This window comes from Rhincodon typus, unplaced genomic scaffold (genome assembly GCF_021869965.1).
Source record: "Rhincodon typus isolate 14 unplaced genomic scaffold, sRhiTyp1.1 hic_rhity00010431, whole genome shotgun sequence".
Lineage (NCBI taxonomy): Eukaryota > Metazoa > Chordata > Chondrichthyes > Orectolobiformes > Rhincodontidae > Rhincodon > Rhincodon typus.
Window position 1 is genome coordinate 1 of NW_025976069.1, and position 7,613 is coordinate 7,613.

The 7,613-nt window shown below is 40.8% G+C and overlaps 1 long non-coding RNA gene across 1 annotated transcript; it reads left to right on the top strand.

The window, feature by feature from the left end:
• The first annotated feature begins 334 nt into the window (after positions 1-334).
• Positions 335-4,782, top strand: LOC125482446. The gene is made up of 2 exons (XR_007261646.1): positions 335-750; positions 858-4,782. It is a non-coding gene; the product is annotated as an uncharacterized LOC125482446 (long non-coding RNA).
• Positions 4,783-7,613: the final 2,831 nt, after the last annotated feature.

A 7,613-nucleotide genomic window follows, 5' to 3' on the forward strand; every position in this document is an offset into this window, starting at 1 on the left:
TCAACATGACTTCCTAACTCCTACACTCAAAGGACTGAGCAATGAAGGCGCATGTGCCAAAAGCCTTTTTAACTGCCCTGTCTGTGAATTTATATATCTGGACCCCTAGGTCCCTCTGTTCTCTAGAGGTGAACACCAAATATTCATATTGTTCTGCAGCACCATGCTGCACTGGTCTACCTTATTCATGTATTTGATCACCGTGAACACCTTAATTACATCACCCACTAACTTTTTTTGATTTTTTTTTTTAATTCAGTCCTGAGTATAGTGCCTGAATTTCCATTTAAAAAATATTTTATTTCTGCTCCCATCCTCTGAAAGCAGTGAACCATGTTGCAATGACTGCCTGAGATATTTTGCCCAAATGAAAATACCTGTATGAGACTTGACCTTGAGATTTGTCAGATTATTTAACCATCCCTAGGAAATGGGGACATATCTCCATTGCAGCTGAAGAAAATTTAACACTCAATGTGTTTAAATGTGGGATGTTTTATATAGCGACTATAATCCTGTGTCAAAAATTCTTATTTTGTTCTTTCCCTTCCTGTCACTGTCTGCATCCAGAACTGCTTTCTAGGAGGATCACACTTGTTTTTATACTTGTTCTAGTGTACAAGACTTGCATGCTGTGTGACGCTGTCTCTTTATTTGCAGGTTTGGGATTGGGCGTTTCACAACGGAGGAGGAGGTGGATTACACTGCAGAGAAGTGCATCCAGCATGTGCAGAGGCTGAGGGAGATGAGGTGAGGTGTTGCTTTTGTTAACCAATGCCAGTTTATCCTTTTATTTTGAAAGGAAGCTGGTGAGTTTTAATGTCTCTCCCTTTTTTTTGTTTTTCCCTCTCTTGCAGTCCTCTCTGGGAGATGGTACAGGAGGGAGTGGACCTAAAAAATATTAATTGGTCTCAGCATTAGAACATCCTGAAGAAACTGACTGTTGGACTGTCATCATGCTCATAAGATAGCTTGCAATAATCTGCGGAACATAATTAGTTTACATATGAATAGGTAAACAAAGATGAACTGAATATGCCTCCAGTATCAAGTCTGAGAGTACATTGTGGCAAACACATAATTTTACTCCCTCTTATTGAAATATATCGGCATGGTTTATGCAAGCTTATAATATATTTTTTCAATAGCTGATCGTAAACGATTCACTTTGTTCTCTTATTAAAAAATATCTAACTCACGGACATTGGGTAAAATGCTGCTGCTGCTTGCTTGTCAATGTGCCTTAACCTGTTGGGAGTCAACCAGTTCCTTGGAAGCATCCATGCACCTCCTTCACACATTGATCATATTAAATACAGCAGTTGCCATTCTGAGCCCTTTTTAAACGAGAACCATCTAGGGTTGAAAATCATTCCTGTTTCTTGCGGTGCTAGTTGTCAAATTGATCGTCTTGGGGTACACCTGCCATTTAACATCAATTAGTCTACTCAGATCACTGTCCAACTCCACTGTAGGGGGGCTGCAGCATGAGGGGAGGAAATGCAGAGATTAGGGTGGAGTGGGGGGTGGGGCAACACAAAACTACCAGTGAATATTCTGTGGTGTTTTGGGGAGAATGAATTTGGTTATTCTCTGAACTGGGCAGTGATGCTGATTGTCAAGTTATTGGTGATTCTGGATGTGGGGTAGTACAATTTTGATAGAATGATCAAGAGGAAGCAGTTTAAAATAAGAAGGCGCATGATACTGATGGGGGTGGAGAAGAAATGCAGGTGCACAAGGACCTGGGAGTGCAGAGCCCGTTGAAGGTTGACCGTGTTGGATCTTCAGCTTTGTGATGGGAAGACGTGGAGCACAAAACCATCAAATGATGGTGAGCCTTTGGCGCATCAACTTGCTCGTAACTGGAGTATTGTGTTCAGCTCTGGTTGCAGCACTTTAGGAAAATGTGTTGCTGCTTTGAACAAGGTAAGGCAGAGAATTGTGACAATAGTTCCAGGGGTGGAAGACTTTAGGTAGAAGGATAGATTAGAGAAGCTGGCATTTCCTGCTCTCGAAGACCATGTTGAGTAAGGTTTCCTTAATGCTGTGTGTCGGCTGAAATCATTCCGATGGGCAGAAGGGTTGAGAATTGTAGGGCACCAATTTGAAATAATTGGCCAAAGGACCGAAACATACATGAGGAAAATTCTACACAACAAATGATCAGGATCTGGAATGATCTGTGTGCATGGTGAAGGCTGATTCAAAGGGGGCTCTTGAGGACCGAGATGGATCACCATCTGAAGAGTGTAAATATGAAGGGCTGCAGTAAAAAAGCAGAAGGATTAGCTAAATTGCTCTTGGAGTTGATTGCATGGTACAGTGGCCTGAATGGCTTCATATGCTGTAACCATTTATGGTAGTCTACATTCTCCATCTAGTGGTAGAATTGTGCATCTGCAGCTAGTTTTAAGAATGGGAAGATCTTGTGGTAACTTAATGTAGTAACTTAAAGTAGCAAATGAAATTCAAGACATGAAAAGTACAGAACTGTGTTCATGTCAAATTATCCCAATAATCAAATGCAAAACTTTATTTGCACAAAGTTATTTTAAAACTGTTCAGTAATGAGATCATTCAGGTTCTTTGTCCATGTGAGGGTCTGAGAGATTATCCTGCAGAAATTCACTCTCTAAAGGAAGTGAAGGAAACTTGCAGGAACAGGTCAAAAGTCTTCACCCTGCTATACACTGCAGTGGGAACTTTGGGATTGCAAGACTTTCAGGAGGGAGCCGTGCAACTAGCGAATAGTGGGATTGTCCTCTTGTAAAACATAAACTCGATTTTAGGAACAGGCTTCCAGGATGAAGGTTAGCATATGTCTTGCTTTCTTCAAGTAGAGTGACCATCTGTTTACTCTAAGAAGCCTGCAGGTATGACTCTACTATCTTTAAATGGTGATGCTCAAAGAAACATTGTACATGTTACATATTTAAAAAGATGAAAGATATATCAGGTCTATGCCCTTACAATCAGCAACAACAGGACATTTCCAAGCCTTTTGAAACTGTATCGAAGTGTCAGTTTTGTATTCTTTATTTCACCAACATGTTACATTTTAGATTTCCTTTTCACCTCTTTTAGAAATGCCACCATTTGACGTTCCTGCTAGAATGCATTTCCACCAGGTTTGTGGCAGACCTGTCATCCAAGCTGACAGTCCTTGTGTTAACTAACTAGCCTCCATTACTTCCTTGTCCAGTGCGCTCAACCTGTGGTTCCTATCCATTGGTGAGGAATGGAAACTTGAGTGGGCTCAGACTCTCGTCCAGCTGTGCCACACTATTTTCTTCTTTGTCCCAATTGTTTTGCAACTAATAAACACAAATGCGTAAAGAAGTCAGAATTAAAAAAACTTCTTTCTTTGCTGCGTCTAATGATGATTATCCTCTTGGCTATCGCTCATAACAGTGTCCTGTAGATTTAATGTGATTCCTGGAGACTACAGGATAAACCCAGCGGATCTGCAACTTTAGACGTACCGTCCGACCCAACTGTTTTTGTAGTCTTCAGTTGAATTTTCTGACACCAAAGTCAACAACCCATTCAATGAGCCCCTGACTTTAAATAAAAAAAACTGAAAGAAAGTGCTTTTATCTGGTCTTGATGATCATCTTTTGCATAATATTTTCCTCAGTCTGCACGATTGTATTCATTTGCTGCTAAAGGTATGGGCAGATGTGCAAATATGTGGGTGTATTCGTATTCCTCTTTTTTTAAAAAAAGTGACTTCTTAAAGATTTTACTGCTTAAATCCTGTCACAGTCATCGCAGAGCTAATAGAAAAGGTGCAGTTTGGTTCTCTATATTGCAATAAAGCAGCAAAAACTGTCTCGTGATAGGGTAAATAGGTGTTTGTGAGGATGGGAGAGCAGTTATTTATTGAGATTGATCTGGGAGGCTGGAACAAAAATACCCTAAAGAGGAATGCTATGTACCCACTCAATGATATCCCCCTGATATATCTTTCACTTAGTGACAATCTCTATAATCTCTATATCGCCTTTGCATGGAAACCACTAGTGTGGCCTTCTGAATTAGAGGAACAAGTACACACAAACCTGATGACTTTAAGTTTGAAAATGGAGCAGTGGCTCATCTGATGAGCTGGATGTGAGAATACACTAGAGCTGTAGGTTTTGGCAAACATTGTGTTCTCCCTGTTGCATTAGGAGCTGTATGTTGACAGGGCAAAATGAGAGCATATTTAATTTTCCTGTTCCTTGATGCCCTCAAACAGGAGCGAAATGAACACTGCAATGTAATAACCTGCTACTTGATAAACATTTTAAAATGAATCCTGGAAATTTAAACAAAAAAAATCACCTGGACTCAAAACAGCTTTTGTTTTCGATTTGTTGGAGCCTAACCATCTGGTTGGAACTGGGTCACGCCCTGGGAATAGAATTAGTAAATTAGGCAAAAATCTCTGCGTCTCTAGTTTTTACCTTAGAATTTTTACTTTTTGTGTGCCACGTCTGTGGGACTAAACAATACGCACAATTCAAACTTATGTATTTCTTTAAAACTATTTAGGTGATGTATGACATGCTGCTTTTATGAAATATCTGAACTTTATTTCCCAATTTCACTGATGTTTTCTGTGTGAGATTTGTCATTGAAGACTTATTATATGTCTTGTCTTTCAAATGGTCCCTCAAAGCAAAGTCGAAGTCAATGTGGAAAGCAGTTGATGCCATTTAGTAAATTTGATGTATATTTCCTTCTATGCAAGTGATTCTTGTACTGCTTGGAATAAACCACTTTTGTCATAACCAACAAAGCATTCATTGGGTTTTTTTTGTGTGACGTTCAAGTCCCTTGCTTTCATGCGTGATTATATTTCTAGGCTGTAGTGGTGATGGAATTGGGAATGTGGAGTGTGCAAATCCCGCAGTGGCAAATCAGAATTGAAACTTGTTAGTGTGCTTGAATCCTGGAGGCCTGGCACTCAAACCGGAATTCCGTTAACAAACATTTAGAGCTAGACCCCAAATACCAACCACTATGAAGCAAATCCGGAAGTGATGCCATCCACTCCAGCAAACTGAGACACAGAAACATTAAGTGGGACAGAACACCAAAGCTTCACCAGAGGCGCACTGATAATGTTACCTAGTAAGGTGACAAAACATCTGCAAACAAACTTACCAGCTCAGTGAGCAGGTCAACGCTCTCTCGCTCTTGCGTGCTCTCTCTTGCTCTCTCACACACACACACAAATCTATGGGGTGAATTTGCAGATGCATTCTATTTTGTTCAGAAAGAACTCATTTAACAGGCTGTCAGTCAATGTGGCATTTTATAAATTCCTACTTTAGAAATTAAACCAGTCTGACTCCAAACCAAAATACAGACAAGTTCTAAACAAGGCCTCACACCTAACATGCATTGTCTGACCTAAAATGTCACCTCTTCTTTACATTGATAAAATCTTTGGTTCTCTCAGGACAGTGACTTCAAAGGAATTTTGGGATTTACATGTACATATTAATCAATCAAAATCTTATAACTAATTAAAGATTTAATAGCATCTTGGGTTTGTTTAATACATCCTCATCAGTGTTGTGACCCTTTGGACTTTTACTTATAAATTCTGTGTCTGATTCCACCTCTCTCTCTAACAGCTGAAGAAAGGGCGAGGCTCTGAAAGCTTCTGTTTTCAAATAAGCCTGTTGGACAATAACCTGGTGTCGTGTGATATCTGACCTTGTCTGCCCCAGTCCAACACCGACTCCTCCGCATCATGGAATTGTGGTGGAGGCAGGTTCAATTCATAGAATCATAGATTCGTACGATCCCTACAAAGTGGAAGCAGGCCATTCAGCCCATTGAGTCCACATTGACCCTCTGCATCCCACCTAGTCTCACCCCCACTGCATGCACCCATGCAGACACAGACAATCAAGGCTTTCAAGAGGGCTTTGGATGATTATTTGAATGTAAACAATGTGAATGGGTTACAGGAATAGGCAGGAGAATGGGACTAAGTTAAAATGCTCGGAGAGCTCATGCAGACGCAGCCTTCCTCTAAGCCACAATAATTCTGTGCTTCTCTGACTAAGGATGTGTTTATGGGCCATGTTTCTATGTTGCCGTGCAGGAAGTGGATTGTATTTTTCAAATCATCATCTCAAGTTGAGGTCTAATATTTGACTGGCTCTGCTCTCAAACCAGCCTCAGATCTGGATCTGCAGAGTGGAACAGTTTGGAATCTATACTTCAATTGAGTAAGAAAACAGCACAGATTGGAGCTGGGGTTAAAATGAAGATGAGAACTGTAAATTGCGGGGTTTGACTGTAAGCTAATACAGTTGGTCTATGAATGGGAAGGGAACAATATCAGTTGACTGTGAGGCTGGGATTGTTTATAAGTTGGAAAATGAAAATGACTTGAGTCACTATGCCCTTCATAAATTATAATTATTAATGACATTATAAAATATAATCTTCTAACTTAGAGAGACTTGGATCTGATTGAAAGCACAGGGATCCCTGACACTGGTTTTTAAAGTTCATTCAGAAGATGTGGGTGTCAATGGCTAGGTGGTTATCCATTTCCAACTACTCTTAAGGAGGTAATGGTGAGCTGCCTTCTTCAACTACTGCAGTCCAAGTGGTGCAAGTACATCCACAATACGATTAGAAGGGGGTTCCAGGATTGTGACCCAGTGACATGGAAGAAGTGGTGATACATTTTCAAATCAGGATGGTGAATGGCTTGCAGGGGAAGCTGCAGATGGTGATGTTCCCCTGTATTTGCCACCCTTGTCCTTCTAGATGATGGGGCCAGGGGGAAGGAGCTGTTTAAGGAGCCTAAGTAAGTTGTTGCAGTGTACAGTGTAGATTGTAGCCACTGTATATGACACATAGAGGAAGGTATTTTGAAGGAGTTAGCTGAAATGCTAATCAAGCTTTGTCAAGCTTCTTGCGTGTTGCCGGTGCTGTACTCATCCAGCAAAGTGGGCAGTAGGCCCCCACACTCCTAACTTGTGCTTCATAGATGGTGGTTAGGCTTTGGAGAGTCAGGATGTGAGTTACCTGCCACAAAATTCTCAGCCTCTGACCTGCTCTTGTCGATGTAGTACTTATATGACTGGCCCAGTTCAGTTTCTGGTTAATGATAATCATCACCAAGATGTTGATAAGTGTGGGATTCACTAATGGTAATCCCATTGAATGGCAAGGGGCGATAGTTAGATTATCTCTGGTCATTCTATAGCATGAATCTGACTTGCGGTAACAGATTGTCGTTGAACACACTTCTGCTCATGACAATGGCTTACAGCATCTCATTGATGGACAATATAGAGTTACCAGATCTTATTGAAACCTATTTCAATTAGTACAGTGTTAATGGTACATGAAACATCAGAGGGCATCCTTAATATGAAGGTAGGACTTTGTCTCCACAAGTACTCTGAGGTTGTCACTCCTACCGATACTGTCATGGACAGATGCATCTGTGACTGGTACATTAGTGAGTTTGACGTAAAGTATATTGTTCCCTCTTTGTAGGTTGCCTCCTCCCATGCTGCAGACATATTCTAGCAGCTATGTCTATTAGGATTCAGCAGGCTCAGTCAGTAGTGCAGCTTCCAAATTACACT